This window comes from Amblyomma maculatum, chromosome 5 (genome assembly GCF_055883805.1).
Source record: "Amblyomma maculatum isolate TAMU_Amacu chromosome 5, ASM5588380v1, whole genome shotgun sequence".
NCBI lineage: Eukaryota > Metazoa > Arthropoda > Arachnida > Ixodida > Ixodidae > Amblyomma > Amblyomma maculatum.
The window spans coordinates 83,930,021-83,956,546 of NC_139348.1; positions in this window are offsets into that span (position 1 = coordinate 83,930,021).

The following is a 26,526-nucleotide window of genomic DNA, read 5'->3' on the forward strand; positions in this document are numbered from 1 at the left end:
GTAGGCCTGAAGATTATTATTCAGCCTAAGGTAATTGCCATACGCGGATCTAAATTTTTCTGGCACCATCTCACGCACTGGACGAAAAGACAGAAAGAACGACACGTTAAACGGGCAATGATAATTGTCTATCAGAACAAGAGGATCGCGCACCGCTTGCACGCCAAAAAAGGCACCAAAAGAGGCAGATTAGTATCAGACGATGCGTCGAAGGTGTAGTGTTTTGATCTGACATGCAACGTTTTGAAGCGTATAAGTACATGTCAAAGTTTGCTTTGGCAAATGTTAGCAATTGCTACCGTGCGTGTCGAACGCGGCGGGAAACGTCTGCACCAATGCTGTAATTGGTGTTTTTCAATTTCCGGCCATTTGGTAGAAGAGCGTTTTTTGTCTTCTACGACAAGAATTTCGCGATTACAGGATAAGTTCAATCAGCTGAGTGATTTCTAAGACGATGGGCTCTCCTATGTCAGTAGGTTCCACTCGTATACTTGGATTAATTTGACAGATGTCAGTAACTAAATTATCGGACTCAGCCCATGATTCAGCGCTATTGTCAGGGATGCCATAGAAAATAAGGTTATTCTGGCGAGATCTATTTTCTGCGTCGTCTAGGTGTGCTGCCAGTTCGTGTATCTTATTACGCATGGTTATTGCGTCTGCTTGCATTACATCCATAAATGTTCTTAACAGTTTTAGTGTTTGATAGTGTGTTACTAGTTCAGTCATTGGTTTTTCTAGGTCTGTAATGGTTTCATTCATCTTTTTTAGCTGGGTTTTCAACCCCTGTATCTCGGCAGTCAGTTGTGTCTGGCCAGCGATTAATTTTTTTGAATGCAGCCAGTACAGCAGCGATGATTTCGGGAGCAGAGTTAGTTTCTACATCACGTGATAACATTATTAAAGAATTAATTACACCAGCGCACTCATTAGCAATGACAACACAGCAGTGGGGGCTCGAGATCTGCACTAGCATATAATTACTTGATTTTTTAGCGAAGAGGACATATGGTTCACTGACGCATGCATCGTAAAAGTAAGCGATTTAAGTGCCTGCGCCGTTGTTCAGTCACCGAGCCCACACAGTCGCGTCGGCGGATGACGCCCTTTTAGACAAGATGATGCTGTCGATGATGATGCAGTAACTCATGATCTGGTGAGGTCGGGTAGTTCCTCTAGCAGCAGATAAAGCGGGGGAGTGCATCTGTCGAGTGTCAGGTGCTAGTAGCCCTATCCGTATTCGTATCCAGTGCGTAGTACTATAGTGCCTAGAATATACTGACTAGTGTGCTGAGCGCGGGCGGCGCGTTGGCACCAGAGTTGATGCCTGCCGGCGGCGGCCGCATAGCGGCGCTGTGGTGCGAGAGGGTGCGAGCCGGTTTCTCGCGCACATTGCGCCGCGCTGCTGAGAGTTGGAAAGGGAGCTGCGCGTTGCTTTGGCTCACGTTTAATACATTGTTTTAGAGCTCTTTCAGGAGCTTAGCATTCATATAACGTTTTAACATGCTAATGTTAATATCGAATTGCTTTGTGCAGATTGCTCGAACTTGAAAGCTCGATCGGTACGTGAGCCACACGCTAACCCGGTAAACGCACATGAGAGCTTTCGCGTTTTGAGGAATTCAAACTCAAAGAATACAAGTCGCGAAACACAGATTGGGGTTAATAGAACGAAGGCAGCATGTTTAATCAAATGTCACAATGCAAGTGGAAGGCAATGCTGGCATGTTCTTCCCACTTGTCCATATATCCTAAAAAGTCTTCCAAGAAACGCATGTCTGGGCTACCCGGCTTAAGTGCACGCTTGGTTATCCTGGAGGTCATTACTCGTATCAGGCGATTGATTAGCTTGACGAAGTTTTCTGTTGGTTGCACCCGAGTATATACAGTCTGCAGATGCCACCGGTGCAAAAAAAGTCCTTTAATAACCTCATCTCCAAAAAGTTGGAATGCAAGGTCAACCTTCATCTTTTCAAAGTTATTGGGTCTTAAGCATAAGCTAGGCTGTCATCCACGGAAGGTATCCGCATCCATGTAACCGGAATGAGAATGCCCTCAAACGGATGACGGCCTCCGTGGTGGTTAGATGTCTGCAGTGTAGCCTGGCTGCCACTCTGTTCCCCCACAATGCCCGCTTCACTGGAGCCGGAGGAGTCGTTGCAGTCTTGAAAGCCAGCTTCGAGAAAACGGGAGCTTCGTTGATTTCCGAGCCCGAATCGCCGGGTCCAGTCCCTGCGTCCCGCTTGTGGCGTTTACGAGCTGGTTTCTGCTCGCATGTTTCTTTCCTTCCTTTTTGGTGCCGTCTTGGGCACAAGGTGTGGAGGGTATAATGTTAATGTTTGGAAATAACGATGTTAAAATAACCATCTTCTACATGCTTCTGTTTCGCACCCCAGTTATGTAACCCCCCTCACATAATACTCAAATCGGAGCCCGTGAGGTATTTGAATAAAAAAATAATTAAAAAAAAAAACAGAAGACCACAAACGAGGAACCTTTACTTACAGCGGCTAATTAAGGTACATCGCGGCCTGCGATTGCACAAGGTTTTGCCGAAGGCACCATCTTTTGAACGAAGGAGCTGACGAAGTTTTTTTTTTTTCTCAGATACACAATATGCACGAGACGCGGCCGGTTAATCGCGATGAAGCTCGTTGGTAATGCCGCGCTTACGGTGAAACATGCGCCTAATATATAACTGCATCCATATGACATAAGTGTAGCGCAAAAGGACAATCGAGGGACAGAGAAAAGGTACACAACACAGGTGCTGTCTTTAGCGCCTGTGCACACTCTTTGTGCTACACATAACCATGGAGACCGTTACCGACTCGCCCAGGTTTGCATCCTTGTGAATATAACTGCATGCTCTAAAAATGTTTCTCGCCAACAAAAGCAGCTGCCGTTTACCTTCCGTCATTTCTATCGATGCTTCGTTCCCATTGTACAGAATGCGTGCTTACGTAGCATCAGATAGCGCAGTAATACGTACGCTCCTTGTTCTAGCGGTATCCCCGTTTGCCAAAAAAGAAAGTCTTCTCTGTGCACCACCGCTTTCTCTTTGGCATTTTTCTCTGCAGTCTAGTGAGAGGCACTGGGGAAACAACAATTTGGAACCGCGCTTCACCACTGGCGACACAGTAAAAAAAGAAGGGATACAGGCGAGCACAGAACGCGCGCACAAAACGAGAAAAAGAAACCGATGCAATCGTCGCCGAGCAGGTAGAAGTGCGGAACGACTCGCATGAGCAAACACCTACACCGTAAATAAATTACTGCACCTTCGTGAAAGCAAAAGACGCGCAGAAGCAGGTTTAACACGCACGCACAACACCAACAGATTGCCGTACTCTGAAGAGAGAAAACTGAATCGTCTGCTCAGGTGGCACCCTCCCGACAAGCAGCGCCCTCTGCCGCTAGCGATTGGCTTTCATTGCAAATAGCGTCATCCTCGCCCATAGGGAAGCGCGGGCGCTCGTCACACCAGCCATTATATTCTAGGCGCTTTAGTAGTACGGTTGCCCCCATAGGTAGGCCCGTCAGGGACGGCAGCAGCAGGCTGGCAAACGCAAGAATGGTCATCTGCGTATCAAAAGTAAGCGGTTTAGGCGACTGCACCGTAGTGCAGTCACCGAGCCCACATGGTCGGGTCGGCGGATGACGGAAATTTATACATGGTGATGCTGTCTATGATGATGCCGTAACCCATGGTATGGTGAGGTGCGGTAGTTCCTCTAGCGGCAGATCCAGCGCAGGAGTGCAGCCGACGGGTGTGAGATGGTAGTAGCCGTATCAGTATCGTATCCAGTGCGTAACCGCACGCTTGCCGATGACGCCCCCATAAATAGGCCCGGCCGTTAGGGACGGCAGCAGCAGGCTGGAAAGCACAAGAATTGTCATCTACATCGCTAAAGTAATCGATTTAGGCGGCTGCACCATAGTGCAGTCACCAGATGACGCCCTTTTATACATGCTGATTCTGTCGATGATGATACGGTAACCCATGGTCTGGTGAGGTCCGGTTGTTTCTCTAGCGGCAGATCCAGCGGGGAAGTGAAGCGATGGGTGTCTGGTGCTAGTAGCCGTATCCGTATTCGTATCCAGGCGTGGCAGTACGCTTGCCAATGACGCCCCCTTAGGTAGGCGCGTCAGGGATGGCGGCAGTAGTCTGGCAAATGCAAGAATGGTCATCTGTATCGTGAAAGTAAGCGGTTTAGGCGGCTGCGCCGTAGGGCAGTCACCGCGCCCACAGAGTTGTGTCAGCGGATGATGACACCCTTTTATACATGGTGAGGTCAGATTGTTTCTCTAGCGGCAGATCCAGCGTGGGAGTGCACCGATAGGTGGCTGGTGCTAGTATCCGAATCCGTATTTGTACCTAGTGCGTGGCAGTACGCTCGCCGATGACGCCCCCATAAATTGGCTCATCAGGGACGGCAGCAGCAGGCTGGCAAACGCAAGAATGCCCATCTGCATCTCACAAGTAAGCGTTTTAGATGGCTGCGCCGTAGTGCAGTCACCGAGCCAGGAAAGTAAATCCGGAGTATCGGCCACAGTTTATGCAGGCACCTGAAATTGGCTTCAGACATCTGGTTTTTGATAGTATGCATGTAGTTTAGCTGAGCACTAAATGTGACTCCGGAATCACTGTAGAATCTGCAGTGAAGAATTGCATAAGCCTGAACGTGGCTTCTGCAAACGGCGTATCGCTCGTTCCTTGTAGATTTCACACCGCAAAAATTATGATAGCAACTGCATTATTAAGGCCAGTGTGCAGAAAGCTGCGCATGTTCTTTTATTTTTTTTATGCGAATACCTTACTAGGCTTATAGGGAAAATATCATGGCAGCAAGGTTCTTCCGCGAGGTGAGTTAGCGAGATTCAGCGAAGGACCGATATTGCGCCTTAGCTTTCCTGTAAATCAATCAAGAGCGCCGATTATCTTTGGTGCATTCAAGTGAAGGCTGGTTCTGTTTGAGAAGGAGCGTGGGATGTACAGGGTCGTCCACTTCTAGCTAGAACACGGTCACTGCTTTTAAAGCAACATTGTATCTGACGCAGGCAGATATCGATGCAAAGCGACGCAAGCACACAGAGACACGGATGTGCTGCTTCACATGACCAGCCACTTTAGATTACTGCGTGGCCGGGTCGGATGCAATGACACCTTGAAAGCAGTGACCGTGTTCTAGCTAGAAGTGGACGAGGCTGTACCTTGTATTGCAGTTGCGACGCTCAAGATTTTGTCGTGACGCTGGGGCTAAGTCGACCCGGCCTTCACTTGGTAGCGTGCAGAGACTCGTGTTCATGAAGGATTGAATCTTCGAAGTTGGTGAAATATGTACAAGCAGGTTTAATGGCACTTTGAGAAACTTATTTACAATATTTACATGAAAAAGAAGGGTACATCAGCAAAATGGCAAGCGTTAAGAGTTCATAGCGAGAAGCGACTGGATGGGCCGTTTACCCAAGGCTCAGAGCGCCATTTCGTGCTCTGCAGCGTCCTTAAAACCCCCTATGTCCAGCCCCTCTCTGAAGATGCTGACCAACCAAATCCAGGGCACGCCCCTCAGATATCGGCATCCAATCGAACACATCACTGCACTGATGGTCTGAAGCACTGACTTGCCCGGCATTGTTTCGTTGAGCCTGGTCACTTGTTGGCGGGAAAAGCTTGGGAACGGCGAGGAGGTACATTTCTATTCTTCAGCCAAGAATCGATAGGCAGCTGGTTCCGGCAAGTGGATTTACTTCTCAGAAACCCAAGTGCACGTGGGCGCCGCATACGCTCCCAGCATTGTCCGTTTTCGACAATTGCATATCTTTCCTGCATTCCTGGGAAATCACTTAATGGCTGTATGCGTCATGCTCCTTTCTTGTCCTGCACGTCAGCGGACATGTCACTCTGTCGTCTCTTTTGGATAGGAGGCATTCCTCACTGGACGATAGGGCTTCTCGACTGGAAGGGTGAACAAAAGAAAGAAAGCACTTCCTGCATTTCCCGCAGGGGGACGTTTCTTTGTGTTTTTCCAGACGTTCTCTTGACAGGGTCAATTTGGCATTTGCAGGGTGTCCACAAAGCAAAACAGGCTTACAAAACAGGATTCCTGGAAACAGGCTCACTTAGAGCCATTGGACCATCACCACATATCTACAACACTTATCCATGCTCACAGGCGAACAATAGAGCGCGCAAGTGCGGATGATGCACGGTCGTAACAGCCTCCTCCCCCGCCAGAAGAGTCTCGGAGGGCAGCAGTCGCAGCTGCTGCATGAAGAGACGACTTAATGGCCTGCACGTGAACGCTTGAAGCTCGCTGTTGCTTGTCGCGTTGTCTTGATTGTTGTAGGCCAAATTGCTTGAGCTGTCTCTGAAACTCAACCACATGTCTAAAGAAGCACTCGGCTCCCGTCTGAAGAGACCAGGTCAAAAGAAAACTGCCATTGTTGTTCGAGAAAAGCCCACTCTCAAGACGTTCAGGACCCACGTATTCCTAGAAAACCAAACGTGCTGCTTTACATAGTCACACATATACAAGCGCACGAGAAAAAAAAAATAAAAACCTGATTATCAATTTGGATACATGGTGAGGAACACCTCGGACTGTTTAGAAACAGCGGCTAAGCGCGTCCGCATTCCCATTTAACTTCCCCTTTTTGTATCTTATTTCAAAATTGTACTGCTGTAAAATCAAGCTCCACCTAAGAAGGCGACTGTTCTTCGATGTCGCAGTTTGCAGCCAAGCCAGGGGACAATGGTCCGTCTCTACGGTGAATTTGGCCCCTCCAAGATAGCACTTCAATTTTTGAATGGCCCATACAATGCAAGCGCACTCTTTCTCTGACGCGCAATAAGCCCTCTCTCTAGAACTCAGTTTTCTGCTCAAGTAGAGCACGGGGTGCTCATTACCGTCGTCATCTCTCTGGCAGAGAACAGCACCTAGCCCTCGATCACTGGCATCACACTGGACCGTGAATTCTCGGTCATAGTCTGGAGCTCGCAATACCGGACGGCTAATCAGCACAGCCTTCAGGTTTACGAAGGAGGCTTCCTTTTGTTCGTCCCAGACTACATTTGTCGGTTCTGTCTTGCGGAGAGCGTCGGTCAGAGGGCTAGCCAAAGCTGAATAGTTAGGGATGTAGTGATTGTAGTACCCAGTCAGACCTAGGAATGCTCGAATTTCCGTCTTCGTGCTCGGCCGCGGATAGTCTGCTACCGCAGAAATCTTAATCTCGCTGGGTTTCCTGAAACCCTGACCTACATTGTGACCCAAGTAGTCCACGGTCGCCCTTGCCAGGCAACATTTCTCGGCCTTTACGGTTAGTCCAGCTTGACGCAAAAGGCTCAGTACAGCTCTTAGATGTACCATATGGTCCGCCCATGAGTCGGAAAAAACCGCAATGTCGTCTAAATAAGGCACCGCGAATGTTTCACACCCCTTTAAAACCCTATCCATGAGTCGGGAAAAACAAAATGGAGCATTTTTGAGCCCGAAACTCATCATTGTTGGCTGGTAGCTGCCCGTCGGAGTGACGAAAGCCGCGTATCTGCTGGCGCGTTCAGTGAGCGGTACTTGCCAGTATCCTCGAGTAAGGTCCAGTGTAGTCACATATGCCGCTCTACTGACCTGTTCTACTCTCTCCTCAATATTCGGAATAGGATACACTTGATCCCTGGTGAGAGAATTTAGCTTTCGGTAGTCTACCACAGGCCTAGGGTCTTTACCTGGAGCTTCTACTAAGATCATAGGCGAAGCATAATCGCTTTCCGAGGGTTTTATTACTCCCAATTCCAGCATGCGAGTTACTTCCCTATCCAGAATTTCTCTTTGCCTTGGAGAAAATCGGTAGCACCTTGATCGCACTGGCACGTCTGAAGTCAGCTCAATATCGTGCTCAGTCAAATCAGTCCTGCCTGGCCTGTCCACGAAGCAGGCCTCCAACTCTGTTATTATTTCGCCCAGATCGGACAGCTGGGATTTCTTTAGTTCTCCTCTCTGCTCCGTCTTTTTGAGAAGCTCCTGAGCGTTGCTTCCCTTTCCGCTGAGGCAAATCAAGTTGTCCCCCATCTCCTCGGGAAGGTTTAACGTTAGATTTACCACGGCTGGCTCCATAGCTAAGTCCTCTCGGGTTCCACTTAAAAGTCTCGTGAGATTACTAGACACTGGCGGCAAGAGGTTACTCTCAAGAACGTCCTCATTCCGCGTCTCATCAAGCTCACTTTCAAGTAGACTTATCTGAGATGCCTCGCTCTCAAAGCTTTCTGACCTGCTATCTTCCGCATCTACCACTGTTTTAACTGCCGTTTCCTCCGCTGTGGATTTTTCTGGAATGAGCAGTGTAGCTAGTTCTCGCGCCTTTGAACGTGTTAGGGCTTGCACAACTCTGTCTCCGAAAAGGATGCCCCTCTTTCGCAGTAGCATGTCCGATTTGTTAGAGAACAAATACGGATAGCACTTAGGAAGCTTTCCTGAAACGGCAGCCTCGGTTGTTAACTTGCCGAAAGGGCCCTCGATGACCACGTTCGCGATTGGCAAGCACACACTCTGTTCCTCCACTACCTGGCGGATCCATGCACGCTGTCCTGTATAGTCGGAAGGCGACACATACGCCGGATGGACAACATCCATCGTTGCGGCCGAATCGCGCAGTACCTTGCAAGGCTTCCCGTTGACTACTAGGTCATGCAGGTAGGGTTCCAAAAGCTGCATATTTTCATCGCAGTCACTGACATACGAGAAAGCAAACTTTTCTTTCCGGCAGTTGACGGCAATGTGACCCTGCTCATTACACCTAAAGCATGTGAGCGGCTTCCTAGCCTCAAACTTATTCTTTGTGTTCTGCGCGTTGGTCACTTCCTCACTTTTCTCACTGCCGTCCTTTCTAGGGAATTTGCCTGAAGAAACCTTCATTTCTTCGTTTCCAACTCTAGCAAAGTGCCTTTCCTGACGGTTTTTCACACTGAACTTGGGATTGCGGGGCCTATCCACTGCTGGGTTGCTGAATTGTCGGCGCGAAGCATACTCCTCAATAAGTTCGGCAGCTTCAGTTGCCGACTTAATTTCGCCTCGGTCCTGTAACCAATTTCTTTCTTTTTCTGGGAGGCAGTTATAAAACTGCTCCAAAAGAATTCGCTCGACTACAGCGTCCCTATCACTGTAGGAATCTGTGCTCTTTAGCCACTCGCCCAAATTTACTCTTAAATTGTACAGGAATTCAGGGTAACTCTCGTCCCTGGACTTAGTAGCGTTCCGAAAACGTTGTCTGAACGCCTCGGCGCTAAGCCTATACTTTCTCAGAAGGCAAGCTTTGACCTTCTCGTAGTTGTCCGCGTCCTCCTTGCTTAGCCGCGCGACAACCTCCGCTGCCTCGCTGGGCAGAACCGTCAATAATCTCTGAGACCAAGTGTCTCGCTGGAAGGACAGTTTTTCGCAGGTTCGCTCAAAGTTAGCCAGATACAGACCGATATCCCCTGATATCACATATGGCTGCATGTACTTTGACATCTTGAAATCTGCCTCCTTGTTGAGACGAGGTACCGCTAGCTGGGGACAATCGCCCGACCTCTTGCTCAACTCTAGTTCTAATTTCCGGAGCTCAATTTCTTGGTCCAGCTTTTTTGCTTCTCTTTCAAGCTTCTCACGTTCGTGCTCCCTTTCCTCTTTTTCCCTCTCAAGTTCACGCTCCCTTTCCTCTTTTTCCCTCTCAAGTTCACGCTCACGCCTCTTTTCCTCTTTTTCCCGCTCTTTCTGCTGTCTGAGCTGCTCCTCCTTTTTTTGGGCGATGAGGTTCCATGCTTCACTGAGCTCCTCATCATCGGCTCCCAAATCTGTGATTGCCTTTATAATCAAAGGTTTTCGTGCCAAACCACTTGTATCAATTCCCAATTCCTCACACAATTGCAACAGTTCCGGTTTCTGCAGCTTTTGTAGGTCCATGATCGCTCCGAGTGTCGGCTACTTCCAAAACAACAGTGCAAACTACCAAACCTAAAGGCGTTTCAACACTCTTTACCAGTTCTAAAATCTAACCCTGTTCTAGAACCTGGTCCACATCAGAAGAAAAGCCAAGCACTCACCCACACATGCGATCGATGTTCCGAGCTGCTCTCTTGTTGGCCGATTGTTGCTCCTGCTTGTTGCTTGAGATGCCACCTCCGATCACCAGATGTTGTGGCTTGTAGATTCTGATCCACCTCGAATCACCAGATGTTGTAGCTTGTAGATCCAGATCCCACCGCTGCCACCAGTTGTCGTGACGCTGGGGCTAAGTCGACCCGGCCTTCACTTGGTAGCGTGCAGAGACTCGGGTTCATGAAGGATTGAATCTTCGAAGTTGGTGAAATATGTACAAGCAGGTTTAATGGCACTTTGAGAAACTTATTTACAATATTTACATGAAAAAGAAGGGTACATCAGCAAAATGGCAAGCGTTAAGAGTTCATAGCGAGAAGCGACTGGATGGGCCGTTTACCCAGGGCTCAGAGCGCCATTTCGTGCTCTGCAGCGTCCTTAAAACCCCCTATGTCCAGCCCCTCTCTGAAGATGCTGACCAACCAAATCCAGGGCACGCCCCTCAGATATCGGCATCCAATCGAACACATCACTGCACTGATGGTCTGAAGCACTGACTGGCCCGGCATTGTTTCGTTGAGCCTGGTCACTTGTTGGCGGGAAAAGCTTGGGAACGGCGAGGAGGTACATTTCTATTCTTCAGCCAAGAATCGATAGGCAGCTGGTTCCGGCAAGTGGATTTACTTCTCAGAAACCCAAGTGCACGTGGGCGCCGCATACGCTCCCAGCATTGTCCGTTTTCGACAATTGCATATCTTTCCTGCATTCCTGGGAAATCACTTAATGGCTGTATGCGTCATGCTCCTTTCTTGTCCTGCACGTCGGCGGACATGTCACTCTGTCGTCTCCTTTGGATAGGAGGCATTCCTCACTGGACGATAGGGCTTCTCGACTGGAAGGGTGAACAAAAGAAAGAAAGCACTTCCTGCATTTCCCGCAGGGGGACGTTTCTTTGTGTTTTTCCAGACGTTCTCTTGACAGGGTCAATTTGGCATTTGCAGGGTGTCCACAAAGCAAAACAGGCTTACAAAACAGGATTCCTGGAAACAGGCTCACTTAGAGCCATTGGACCATCACCACATATCCACAACACTTATCCATGCCCACAGGCGAACAATAGAGCGCGCAAGTGCGGATGATGCACGGTCGTAACAATTTCTACTTCTTCGCTGCAGACCCGGAACATAATATCATATCCACGCGTCGACATAACTGCGTCATTCTTCTGAGTTCCTCACCAACTCTAGGCCGATACCGATAGCCTCAAACATTGCCAAACAATGCTTACTGAACGCTCCTGGCAGAGCGATGATGCTCTATGTACGCACGAAAATAAAATACGAGAGCAGGCTTAGGTTATATGAAGCAACACCAAAGTAGGTGTTTCACAATACAAAAGGGCTCAGTCGGCCACAAAAGATATTTCTGAACAAAGTAATAACAAACGCAGCCTAAATACCACACGCACTTGAAAACTGGTTTCTCAAACATAACATATGCATCCTTTATCAGGACAGTGTATTGCAGACATAAAACATCCTATTTGGCAATGCGCATCATTTTTACGAGGAAAAAACTAAATTACGCGTATTCTACATGACGCCATGCCCATCCTCGCATTCCGATATTATCAAGCTTCCCAATATAACATGTTATTGCTACATATGGCAGTGGGAGCGGCATGCTTCGAGTAGGTGAGAGAGGTCGAATTACAGCTCGCAGATTGACAGCATGCAAAACAACGACAAAGAGCTTGGAGAATCGTGAAGAATCCAGAAGCTACACTCCAATCCCTCCTAACTCCCTAACTACCCAAACAGCGGCCGGGAACTATCCCTTGAATCAAATAAAGGCTTTATTCATTCATTCATTGATTACTGACAGTTTACTTGAACGAAAGTGAGGTACCGCGTAATCACTTTAAATAAAGCCGTTAGTCTGGTTGGCTATTTCAATGCCCGATTAAAATAAGTTTTTCTAATTATTTAACTAATCACTCCTGATGCAGTAATAGTTTTCTCTGGTAACATTAGCTTCATCCTCTATGGAAAATAACCGCTCGCGTTTTACTTTTTTCTCTCACTTCGACGCAAGCGATCCCATATAATTCTGGCGTAAATTCCTGTAATATCGCCACTTAATGCTTAGCATTAAAAAGAAACAGAGGGAGATGTGCCGTAGAGGATTGTTACGGAATACTTTCGATCACCTGATGACCTTTAATGTGCACTGACACGAAACCGCAGAGGAAACAGACTTTTGTCGTTTCGCCTCCATCAAAACCGTGCCATCGGAGGTCGAGTTGGAGCCCGAGAAGTTTGTTTCATTCTTTCCGCTCAGTTGCCTCGTCGGGGCTGAATATTTATGCTTAAACTTATCTAGACGCGATGTCTCAATTAGCGCAACCTTTTTATTCCCGGAACATTTGAGATGAAGGCCTTATATCTATAGCTCAATGTTGCATAAAAAGACACCGCAAATATGAACAAAAAATATCCTAACCTAAAATGACATACATTACGCATTCTCAATTTGTAAAATAGTTGTAAATGGATTTATTGTGAATGAGCATCTAATAAACCTCTCCGTGGGCACCTGTAGAGCACTGTAAGAAGAATAAAGAATATGGAAGTGAAAGAGGAAAGAATAAAGAAGGTGACAGAGTAAAATCATCTGAAAAATGTCATTGACCTGGGGATCTTTAACATGAGCTGGTATAGCACAAACCATGGACGCCTTGTTGCCTTGCGTCTCCGTCGATACGCGGGACCGGGAAACCTCGACCCCGGTTGGTGTGGAGTTTGGTGTGACCCTCATATATGTCGCTGCTTGCGCTCAGAGCTGCATTCCGCATCGCCATGTGTGGCGACGCACCAGTACCTAGTCACCGGCGAGGAAGATTAAGAAATTACACCATGCGGAACAGTCTAGACAAGCTCGAGATGGCGCCGTAACTGCTGTTTGCAGAAAACGCTGTGAATCAAGCACTTAAGAAACGTAGAAATGCGGGAGAGAGACGCCGCTGCTGCACGTGCTTTATGAACCCATTTCCGAGGTAAAGGTACAGATAGGGGACAAAGGAAGCACCCGGCGATGAGGAAAGAGTTCAATTGGGTTCGGAAGGTGATTTTTAGATGCTGGTAAAAGGCGACGGGCGCAGCCACTAGGAGGTATACAAGGCCTTTGCAGTCCACTGCGATGTTCAAGAAAAGTGTTGTGAGCAATTTCCTATATATAGATTGCTTTATGCGTGTAAAGACAGTTGGTTGAATGCGTTTTTGAAAAATAAATTAGGAGAGTACTGCAGAATCTGCACAGGAGACGCGTGAAAGATTCAGCGTTGCTGCTGAACACGGCATAGGCTACTCCAAGCACCGCGCATATGCGCTGCTGTTCCTAAAGGGACGCGAGATCAACAGCAGAACAATAGAAACTTTCAATAATTGGAACTGTGCCGGCGTCATGTTTCTCTTGCATTACCGTATTCTCACTCCCTTCCTTGCACGTGCAGAGCTTTGGCGCTGCACCGTCAGCGGCGTGGCTTCAGAAACGTCGGCATGCTGGACTTTTCTTTTCCGGATACCGCACTTGATAATTCCTGACGACGTGTGCTGCCTGAAGCAGACTCTCTACAGCTATAATACACGATTGGATCCGGTGTGCGCCTCGAAAGTCAGCGATCGCATGGCATACGCCATAGAATTTGTATTGGTTAGCCTTTTAAGAGATAGCTCATGCAACTCGTTCGGTCGAAAAGCTGTCCCAATGATTGGGGTAGGAGCACATCTAGGAGCACATCTAGGAGCACATCTAGGTGGATATGGCTTAACTGAGAAGTTGAGTTGTGTTATGCATGCCTGTCGGACTCAGTTATGCAATGTTTAGCTTATGGTATGTATGCGTGACCGAATTGTTACACGCTGCTAGTACTTTCAATAGGCAAGCAGCATCTTTCCCACTCATGCCCGCTTCGTGGCCGGCTGCCCTAACTAGGATGCACTCAATAGGAGTGGTAGATTTGTTAGTTTCGGTGCCTTGATCCACTTCACTGTTTGAATGGATGAACATTCCCAAGACTCAGTCTTGTCCGGTTGTAATGCTTGGCTTATTAAATGTAGATAAACCACTACGAATCGGATTGATAGAATACGTCTTTTGTATTTGATTGGTAGAACCGCTCAGCTGGCCTGTTGATCGCCTCTTATAGGGCATTCACCGTCGGGCACGGGACCTTTTGGTTTTTCAAATGGTGATGTATTCTGCGTGATGCAAGTTATTTGTAGGTGTTATGACAGGTCTCGGGTCAGACCCTTTTATATAATATTGAAGAGCAAAGCGGAAATTATAGCTCCATGTGGCGCACATAAATAGTTATTCGTAAGAAATCAGTTCTTGTGTCCGCAATGGCAAATCGTCGCTACCTTGTTTGTTAGCATGGCTTTCACAATATTTGACAGTCGTTCGCGGTAGTCCATTGCCCCCTTTAAATAAACGGTAGCAGGAGACGCTCGCACTGACTGTGAATTATAAAACCGGGGCTTCTTTTATAATGCAAAGAAATGCATCTTGCGCCGAAAACCCACAGCGAGATCCAAATATTGGGGAGGAAAAGTCATTGCCCTGAACTTACCTTTGCAATGGGCAAATTTTCTTCTACAGCATGCCCAAATACAGTTTGCTACATTGCACGCAGGACGCAGACTGCGGGAGGTTTGCCGGTCTTGCAGACAGTTATGATCTCAGATTGTTGCCAGTCGGGAGGGACTTCCCCTTCAAGCGATTCTCATTATTATAGGTTAGGAGTGCTTCATTAGTGTTTGCTGCTTATGATTCGAATGATTACGATTTTGAGGAGATCTGCTGCTATTGACAGCGACTGTGTCACGCATGAAACAAACCGCAAAACATCTAGACCCATATTGTCACTTGAAAAGCAAAATACATGCCTTCTGCTGCCATTCAGACCACATCAGTTCAGTCGACCAGCCATTGTGAAGAAGCCACACGCGATACCTTGCAAGCAGTAGAGAAGCGTAGCATATATATATATATATATATATATATATATATATATATATATATATATATATATATATATATATATATATATATATATATATATATATATATATATATATATATATATATATATATACATATATATATACAAAATAACGAAAAGGGAGAAAAGTGTTCGGAATCTTGATAGCTGACAAGAAGGCAACAAGGCAGCCTGCGAAATGGCATTATGTTTGCACTTATCAGAAAAATCGAAAACAACACCACAAGCTTAAATCCGCATCGCACACATAATTACTCAACTTTCTTCGCAAACTGATTGCACTACTGACAGACCGCGATAGGAAGCAACCGTTATCGTTTCGCGCTGATACGATTGCTGTCGCAGCAACTTTAAGATATTGGTGTAAATGAAGAAAGTTCAGTGCATGTGTTTAGCTTTTATTGCTGAATCCTGCGCACGTTGCACTGAAGTATGCGAAAAGTGTGCGAAATTATTTTGCACACTTTTAATTATCTCAAGACAAACGATCACTTGGCATGCTTCGTCTCATGTACCATAATTGTACCGTGAACCACTCAAATAGTTATTATTCTTGTTGACAACCGCCGACATGCGGCCTTACCATTGTGATTAGAGAACAACCATTGAGTCTTTATTCATTTGTTCATCCTCGTTTAAACGGGATGCAGCTTTAACGACTTTGATGTCGCGAAATATCCACCCAGATTTATTTTGAAGATTCCTGCCGCTCGCGTGTGCCTCTAGAATGCAAAAATTCCATCGTGTGTCCTCGATGCTCCGAGTCGCATAGCGGCGACATTTGCCGCGCGATTGTTCTGAAGTGCGCCAACTGCCACGACCCTCATGACTCCTCCTCAAAGGACTGCCCCCGCTTAAAGACAGAACGGGCTGGGCTGAAGCAAATGTTGCGTGATCAATCTACACACAGAGAGCCCGCTGCTAAGGTGCGACGGCGTCTTTCGCGTCGCCGAAGATCATCCAAGGCCTCAGCAAGGCCCCGAGCACTCCCGCATCTTGTCCTACTCCTAGGCCTGCAGTTTTAAATCAAGGGACATCTACAAGCGGTGAATCTGGAGGTGCTGCCTCAGACGTTAACTGGCCACCGTTACTAAAACCTTCCACGTCCGCTGCACCAGGAAACTTGCCGCGAACCGAATCTCCTGCATCTACTGCCGAGCTAGAGAAAAGTCATGATGGGGAACATGGCCAAGACCTACAGGTAATTGCCATTCTCACGTCCATGATGAATGCAATCCGTGCTGTGTTATGTAGTCTGCTCACATCAGCAGCACAGAATGCGCTACAGGTTCCGGATGCGCTAACACCAGTTCTAGCGGCTCTACAGCAGTAGACACAATGGCTCCCCCAGCATTATCATTTGGAAAAAAACTCAAGGACGCCTCTATTTTTCAATGGAATTCCCGTGGGCTTCAATTCCGAATTGCAGATATTCGACAATATGTTCATGCAAATCGCATCCCCATCCTTTTTATTTGTGAGCCGAATGTACCAAAGATCTTACGACTATCAGGCTGCGAGGCATTTGCATCTCCAACGCACCAAGGAAACAGCAAGGTAATCATTTATATTCGGTTACTCCCAGCAACGACAACCAGTATGTTTGCCTGACAGTGAAGAAGCGCAATCTCACGTTTACACTTGTGGGTGCGTATATGTCGCCATCAAGTCGTTTTGACGCCACACGATTGAGCGACTTGATGGCGATTATACATGGCCCTTGGATCATTATTGGAGACTTTAACACTCACCACATGATGTGGGGAAGTGTTCGAATGAACCTCAATTGAAGAAAACTTGTGTCCTTCGCCTCTGATCATGACCTGCAATGTCTTAATGACGGTACACCGACCTTTATTCGAGGGGCAACTTATAGCCGCTGTCTTGATTTAGCTTTCGTGTCTTGATGCCTTACCAACAACGTCCAAGGGTTCGCACATCTAGAAACACACGGAAGTGACCACATTCCTACATATGTGATCATTATTGGCCTTTCCACGTCCAAGTCTATCCCACAAATACGCCACATCGATTGGTCAATATTTCAAGAACTTATGGAAGATGCTTGCACAGCAGGCCTCTCTGTCAGTATTGAAGAGAAAATTAATGAGGCCATGATAAACGCGACGTCTTTCTTCGCCCCAATGCCTACCTACACAGAGTTTGATACGGAATTACAGCGGCTGCGAGCATTGCGACGGATGGCAGAGCGTAGATACCGGCGCACGAAGTCGCGCCTCGACCTCAGAGATGCGAGGCGCCTGCAAAATAAAATTCAGCGCCGAGTTCAAGCCCTGCAGGAAAAACGTTGGCGGTCATTCTGTGAAACGCTTGATCCCCGCAAGCCTTTATCACACATCTGGAATGTCGTTCGTGATTTTCGAACATCCCCTAACAGCTCTACCCATTCAAATCTGTCGCACTCTATCAGAGACGTAGTGAGGTCGAGGTAGCAGAAGGTTTCCGCGCTAGGGTAGCAGGCCAATCGACTCCAATGGCAACGCTACATATCAACGATGATCCAGCTTCACGGGATTCACGAATGGACCTTCTTCCCTTCTCCGTGGAAGAACTTGATGCTGCGCTGGCTTCTTGAAGAGGGTCATCATCGCCGGGTCCCGACGGTGTAATATACACTGCGCTTGGAAATATTACAACAAATCATGGAGCGAGGGAACAGTTCCAGACGAGTGGAAGTGCAGTCGTTTATTTCCGCTCCTGAAACCTGGCAAATCGCCTCTGGACTTGACATCATACCGTCCAATTTCACTGGCTAGTTGCGTTGGTAAAGTACTGGAGAGAATGCTGCTTACACTCATTGAGTGGTACCTGGAGCACTACTGCATATATCCGGATATAATGTCAGGATTTTGACTTGGACGCTCTTCAATTGACAACGTGGTGGACCTTGTATAATCTGTACAACGCCAAAAAATTTTAAAGCGCTTACCCGCGGCGTTGTTCCTGGATATAAAGTGAGCATATTGTTACGGGAAATATTCACAGTAAGGCCGTTGTCCACAACCCTGAGAATGATCACAGCACAGCACTCGCACAGCACAGCACTCGTCTGCGTCTTCTTCTGGGGGTCTGTCGCACTTCTTTTTCGTCGGCACGTCCAGCGAATACCGCTCAGTAACACTACCCCCCTCGAGAAAAGCACAGTCCCGGTACGTTCTACGTTTGTGAAACAGAACGTGCATAATAGGGCTTTAAGCGGAACACATGCACTATTTCAGAGGATGGCGCTCTGGACGAGGATTTCGGAGGCACAGATACAACTTCGTATGTGACATCTGTCATAGGGCGCAAAACTCGGTAAGGGCCTGTGTAACGGGTCAAAAGTTTTTCACACAAGCCCACGCGACGGCACGGGAGCCACAGAAAGACGAGTTACCCACGAGAGTAGTCGACATCGCGGTGGCGATTGTCGTAACGGAACCTTTGAGAGTCTTAGGATACAGAGAGGCTGGCATGAGAGCCTGGCCTGGCGGCGGGCATCATGAGCGCGGGCTACGCCATCACTGGCGTAAGTACTGGTGGCGTCTGCCGCAGGTTGTGAGGTGTCGAAGGGCAGTAACGGGTGTCGGCCAAATAACAGATAAAATGGGGAGTATCCAGCGGTAGAATGGACCGATGAATTGTAGGCGAATGTCACAAAGGCTAGATGAACGTCCCAATCCCGGTGGTCGTCAGACACATGCATGGACAGCCTGTCTGTGAGGGTACGGTTTAGGCATTCCGTGAGGCCGTTGGTCTGGGGGTGATAGGCTATGATGAATTTGTGACGGACGGAGCACGAACGGAGAATTTCGTCAACCACTCGCGACAGAAAGCAGCGGCCACGGTCAGTTAGTAGTTCACGAGGGACACCATGATGTAGAATCACGTTTTCTAAGAGGAAGTCAGCGACGTCTGTGGCGCAGCTGGTCGGGATGGCTCTGGTAATAGCATACCGCGTAGCATAATCGGGGGCGACGACGACCCATTTGTTCCCTGATGCGGAAACTGGAAAGGGCCCAAGGAGGTCAACACCTACACGCGAAAACGGGTCAGTGGCTATGGGGATTGGCTTCAACTGTACTTCAACTGTACTTAAATAGGTGCGCTTTGTTACGACAACTGTTCCACTCGCCTCATTGGTAATGGTCACCTCTCAGAGCCTGTGCCAATTCCATCATCCGTGAAGCAAGGCTGTCCTGTGTCAGCGCTACTCTTTGCCCCCTACCTAGAGCCACTTTGCTTGAGTGTACTCTAAAACCATAATATCCGTGATTATGTCGCCTTCAGTAATGAAGTCAAAGTGCTTGCGTACGCCGATGATTTGGCGTTTTTCTGCACTAACAAACACAGAATTGACAAAATTATAACCACCATTGAACAGCTTGGCATTGTATCTGGCGCTCAAATGAATATGTCTAAAAGTTCGGGTCTGTGGTTCGTTTCACGGGGAGCAATGCTGACACATTATGCTGGAATTAAAGAGTCTCGTGTTCCATCTAAATACCTTGGAGTTACACTTCATGCATTCACCTTTAGTGGGCGTTCCTGGAAATAGCAGGTCACGGTGCTCCAAAGCTATGCTCAGACTTTTGCTCCCCACCGCCTATCAATTTTTTGCCGTGCACAGGCCTGTAACATGTTTCTGGCTACAAAAATTTATTATGTTTTACAGGTACTTTATTACACAAGGAATTACATCCAAAAAGTTCACAGAACGCTTACGACGTTCATATGGTCGTCCAGGTTTGAGTCTATGCGGCGTGATTACTTATTCAGGCCTGTTTCTGCTGGCAGACTAGGTTTGACACATGTCTATGTCAGATAGTTACTTGCTCGTTTCTTCTTTTTCCGTGATAGCTCCCATCCAATGACCAGAGCATCCCTGCAAACTAACCTTGTGAGCCTTCTTCCAAACTTAGTGGTCTCTTCCAAATTTACCGATCGGCCATTTATTTGATTTTATGAAAGAAGTTTGAGAATAAGTGCGTTTTCTGGCAGTTCGCCTCTCTTATGAGTACTTATTCTCTGTTTCACGGAAAAATTTGTACCAAGAATTGATATCTATGGTTTTTCCACCTCCCTTATATCGTCCACTCTATTCTATTTGTAGGGGCATGATGTGTTAAAAAGGGTGCGCAAAATGCCGATCTCGCCTTGTACAAAAACGTTTTTCTTTAAACTTCTTGCCGAGGTTTTGCCTGTTAAAGTGTGGCTTCAGAAAAAAAAAAACATTTTCGTTTCTTCTGTTAATTGCCGGTTATGTGACGCACCTGAAACCATCGAACACTGTTTTATTGCCTGCAAAGATGCAATATTACTTTGGGACGTTCTGCAGAGAGCATTGAAGAAATACTTTATCTTAAACTCCACAGTGCACGTCACTTGATGGCCACCGAACATGGCCACGAACCCTTTGACATGATTTTCCTCCTTGGACTGCACAGCCTGTGGAAAATGCGTATATTGGATCGGAATGCTGAGCCTCTCGTCTCCCCCGTTACTCATTTCGGCCAGATGGTGCACCAGCTTGGAGACACAACGACAGGCACTATAAACCGGACTGGTTGCCATTTTGATGTGTTGTCTTTCCTTGCCACCGTTTTAGTTTAGTTGTGTTAAGTCGTATTCTAGTTGTGTGGTGTTGTGTTGTATGTTTCTATTGGACTTTTCGCCTACAGGCTGATTACTTTGTAAATCATGTATAAAGCTCTATGCTGAATTTAAAGGCATGTAATAAATACCATGCTGAAAAAGAACCCTGGGGAGGGGCACAGCGGTGAAGCACTCGGCTGGGGATTGAAATGGTGGATGTCTGATTCCCAGATGGAGACGTTTTTTTTTTTTTTGAACGAGGAGGAGTCGCACACCTCTTAAGCGTTGTTAGGCAACGCCGGCAGTGCTTAACAAAGAGGCTGCGCAGCTGTGTCTGTGAGCAACGTTTATTTCGACCGGAATGGAGGTGCCATACTCCCCGCCCCGGCACGCAGGCCTAGAGGCCGGGACCTCTGCGATTAGAGACAGGCAAAGATGTCTCGGTTCCTTTCTGCCTCTTCCTCCAGGCGGATGGCTTGCTTCTGAAGAGTTGGGTTCTCGCTCCGCAGAAGGGTTTACCAGGCGTCTCTACTAAGTATATTTGGCTCAGGCCCTGTGGAGCTAGCGCATTCCCAAATTACGTGGCATAGGGTCCGTCGCTATAACATTGCTTACATTTATCGTCCTGTCTCTCATCTTTCTGGACGTGATAGGCCCAGACGGGGTGGATGTAATTCCTGCCGGTAGACGCCGCCATGCGGTCGCCTCTTTTTTGTTCAGACGCTTATCCGGTGGTGGCACCAGCTTTTTACTTTGTCTGTAATTTTCGACTATTTCTGTTTACTGTAATAGACGTGCGTTCATGTTCTGGCAATCGGGCGGCTCCACGGTTACCCGGAAGTAGAGAGCTCCAGCTAGCTCGTATGCCGCCTCGTTACCAGTACAGAAGCGCGTCCATATTAAGACCATATTAGCTGACTTTTCTATGCAGCTGTTTTCCGGCCCGGATTCTCATCGCCTCAGCTCCGGTCCTACCCTTTGCGTAAATGTAGATGGCTGTTTTGTTGTCACTAAATATGAATTTTGCTTTCGTTCCTACGCAAGCGAGCGCTATCGCAACATCTTCAGCTGTTTCGGAGTTGCGGCTTCTGATGGTGGCTGCAGATAATGCTGCGCAGCTGGCCTTGGCTGTGACGTCACTCGGTTTTGCGCATGCGCAGAACTGGCAAGTCTGTGCTCCTGCTCATGCGCAGCTTGGCTCCGGCCCTCGTAGTGAAGCTTTTTGCTTCAAAACTCATGCGGCGGTACCTCAGCCCATACAAAGTCATTCGGCGCTTCGAACAACTTCATTATGAAGTCCTCTCCGACGGAGCGACCTTATTCACCGGCACTGGTTGCGCCCAGACATCGCCCATGTTGTGTGACTGAAACTCTATTACGCGCGCTAAAGGTACTAGATGTTTTTGTTTACCTTTCGGTGTTTTATTGGCGTTGAGCCGATGACATTTCAAACGGACACTCATATCACGAACTCTTAAATAGTTTACATGTTCTTTTTCGACAACCGCCAGCATGCTGCCCTATCATAACGATTCTAGCGCACGGATTATTTCTGTATTCGTTGTTCATGCTCATAATCGCGAGATGATTTTTTGTGTCACGCGCGATGCGTTGAGATGTGTCTAGAAGATGCCTACCACTTGAGTGTTCATATAATGTTTCAAATTAAGCAAGTCATTGTCTCCAACTTTATCTAGAAGTTTCTTCTTCGCCTTTAAGTTAAGAGTTGATGAGTGCAACGGTCTTTCTGAGATTGACGACCGAGTGGCACGCTTGCTGTTATCACCGGCGCCGAATAACTTTGATCTATTGCGGTTGCAAATCAGCTCGAGTTCATTCAGTCCAAGCCAGTCTCTTTTTTTCATGGTTTCGGCATCTGGTCACAAACACGAGATAATATCATCCATAACCTCAAGTTTTCTTTTCTGTGGGTGAATGTCATTCTCTCTTTACTACTTCTCGAAACTTCTAAGTACCACAACCGTGGCGCAGTCGTTAAAACACTCGTCTGAAGATCCCAAGGATGCGGGGTTTATACAAGCCGCAATAACCGCGTTTCGGTGCAGGAGAAAACTAAGCCGGCCGCTAATATGAAATATCAGCGCATGTCAAATAATCCCAGCTGCTCGGATTTCCAGAAAACTCTACTATGGCGTCATGCGTAGCCTGTTCCATTTGGCGCGCTACTACCCAAAGACAACCAAATTCCTGCTATGCAAGAAAACGCTGTCATGACGGCTTGTTTACTTGGTAGACTTACCTAATTGGAATAAAATTAAATGGGAGCAGCAGCAGGAATTATTATCTTGCGTTAGATATGTAGGTTGATGTATGCCTGGGATATGCATGCCTGTAAAACGTTTTGTTCAGAGGGAAAGGTACCCTGTGTTTAAATCTGAAAGGCAAATGCCGTTAACACAGCTGACAGTGGCTTTCTATGCCCGTAAACCTGTGGTTGAGGACGCAATGTAGCACGCGTGTAAATATAAAAGATAGGTGCTGTTATTTGATGGTGTAGTGGCTTTCTGCACGCTTTCCTTTTCCAGCTCAAGGTTCGAGACTAATGAGGGCTAAGGCATTATTTGGTGCAGTTATGAGGGACTGCCATAAAGAAATATTTACCATGGCGAAGAATTTGGACCCTAAAAAGTTCAGAATGGTAAGAAAGGTAGTTTTGTTCTTATCTAGTCTCTATAATAAATATATAATAGAAACAGCATGTTCCTGAAAAGGTGGTAATATAAAAACATAAGTTCATAAAAGCCCATTTTATGGGTGCTGCCTGCTATCCCCGACGTGGACGTCAAAGTGTGATAGTAGAGGCAGAGGCTGCTCGTGTACTTTGCTTCGCGGCCTTTGCGTTTATGCTACGCCGGCAATCTGTGCTAAAACTATATTTCCTATCATTTCTCAATATCTACGTAAAGAAAGATTAAAATGAGTGCTTGAATGCTTTATACTGCCACTCGAAATACCTAGGCCCATATTCTGAGTTTGCGTCGTTATCGGTGTGTCGATATCTCACGTAACCTCAAATCGTCTGATTGGTGGAAACGCCGCATGACGTAGGCACCTCTTCCGGTTCCGTAATGGCAACACGTGGTTCTCTCGTTTCGACCAATGAGATGGTGTGAACTGTATAGTTTCACACATACTCACTGTAGAAATTATACGTTTCTTTCGCACAGATGATAGTTTTTTATTTACTAGGTTGCACAGTTATTTTGGCCCGAAAGGAAGGGAAGAAGACATTGTTCTCATAACAACAAATGTTTCAATACATAACTGCGAAAATTATAATTTGGTAATGTCTAAAATGGTGCTTTAAATTAAGTTAAATTGGTTCACAGGAAGGGAAAGGCGCAGTAACTGTCACACTTGCTCTGTGGACACCCGAACCGCGCCGTAAGGGAAGGGAGGAAGGTGGGAGTGAAAGTGAAAAGAGAGAAAAGGGAGCCGTAGTGGAAGGCTACGGAGTAATTTCGACCACCTGGGGATCATTAACGTGCGCTGACATCGCACAGCACACGACGCCTCTTCGTTTCGCCTCCATCGAAACGCAGCCGCCACGGTCGGGTTCGAACCCGGGAACTCCGGCACAGTAGTCGGGCGTCTTACCACTGCACCACCCCGGCGGGGCAATGGTGCTTTCTCCAAAACACAAAACTTAGGTATTGTTTGGCGGAAACAACATTTTACGAACTATGCGTACTCTTAAGCTCCAAGTTTAAGGGTACCGAGTTGTTGCTTAGGTTACACCCGCTATATAAAGCCCTACTTTATACAAGCAGTATCTACCTGCACGCCTGGCGTAGCAGCAGTGTGCATCCCTTGTCATCGATAAGCATTGGGTTGTTGATACTTATTCCACCATCCCACCTAAAATGAGCCACCCCAATCGCCAGCTATTTAACTTTCTGATACAATTTCCTTAGGTAACACAAATGATCGAAGAATTAGCGCTCGGCCTTCTCAGCGACCACCTACGAACTGCGTGCTCAATATGCCTGATTTTCTGATTTTTCGCGCACCAAAGCTGCATTATATATTCTCGGTGGCGACCCATTCAGCTCTATATTGTTCAAGTAACTAAATCTAACTTTCTAATAAACGATTTGGCTTTCTCCTTCTTTTGAGATTGTTGTCTAAATATATCTAACGCTTCGTCACATAATCTACACCGCAAGTTTAGAGGGTGCAAGTAAGCAAAAAAAAAGCGATCGCCTGTCGGCATCAGCTATAATGTCAAAAAAATTCAGATTGGCCAGCTAAAGCTCTCCGCTTCACGATATCGTACGTATATTTCAATCATCACAACGTGTTTCAACAAAACATACACGAAGGTCGAAATAGTAAGTGAAGCGAAGTAATGACTAGCTGCATATTTCAAGGGAATACAGTAATACCGAAAATGTTTCGGTCTATAACAGAAAACACATTTTCAATTATCGGCAAGCAATCGAACGCATGACTGTTTCATAGCGAGCCAGATATGCTGCCGAGTAGGCCACGCTAAGCGTTCTATAACAATAATATTTATTCAACTACAACATTCTCGTATATGCAAAAATTACCTACAAATATTTAGAAAACGTTTCAACTCAAAACAATGCGCGATAGGACGCACAAGGTCAACAATTATCTAGATAAAATGGTATGCAGAGCATATCAATTATTCGGGCAATGCATACGACTCACTTAAGTGAACAATCATCCCACAAACCTGGTGTTTTGCAGAAAGAATAAGTGATTCGCAATGTCGGTCTATCATATGCGTTTTTCACAGTTTCTGTAAATCATGTATAAAGAACTTGGCTCCATATTCGCAACAAATGGCAGTGCAGTCAAGTATCATACAGAACACAGAGGCAAAGCAACGCTCGCTTGCACGTATCACTCTGCAGCAAACGCACGCCTAAAATTATAAGAGGTCTTGCATTTTAAGTAATTCCCTATGACTTCCGCTAAATTACGTGTGTGCGATTTGGGAGGACTGGGCGCACTTGTTGCGTGATTATTAATTTTGATAGGTCATTGTTGGCTACTAATAATCATTAGAAATTTCTCAAAGATAGAAAAAACCAAAACTGGTGTGTAACCTAGTTCCAGATCATTAACTGAGAAGTGACCCAATTTTTTGGTAAGCTTTCCGGAAAATGTTGCCCCTGCAACCTCAAAATTAGCTTGTTGAGAATTGCACCAAAATTTCTACAAGCTAATCTCAGTATCCTCAACTCATTGTCACCTTAGTATTGTGGGAAATATGCGAAAATTGACTCCATGGACCGTCGAAAATTACGTCCTCATTTGTTCAGAAGTGGTGTTCATTCTAAATACTATATCAAATTTAGCGGTGAATAAAAATACTTGGATTTCGAGGAAATTGAACTCTTCCTGAGTGCTGAAATTGGAATTATTTCCAATTTGACCAGACTTCGTGCCGAACCTAATCCGTCTATTGTCAATTCTTGCGTCCTTGATGCTTGAAATTTAACTTCGCAGAAAGTCCACGAAAATCGGTGTCCAACAAATCTGACAACAGGAAATTTGTGGTAACTGAAATTTTGATGGGCGACTTTCAGAATTTGGCTCACTGGGTGCTTTGAAATATCGTTCGTCCGAATTTGAATAAAACTGGTCTCCAGCATATACCTTCGAAATACAGGTAGACCAGAATAAAATTTAGATCTGCATATAATATCAGCATTTGACATAATTTGAACGAGATATAAACCTGTGCTCAATAAAATCTTACTATTCGCCGCTCAGTCAGTGTGTTTCTGGAACTTATGTGGG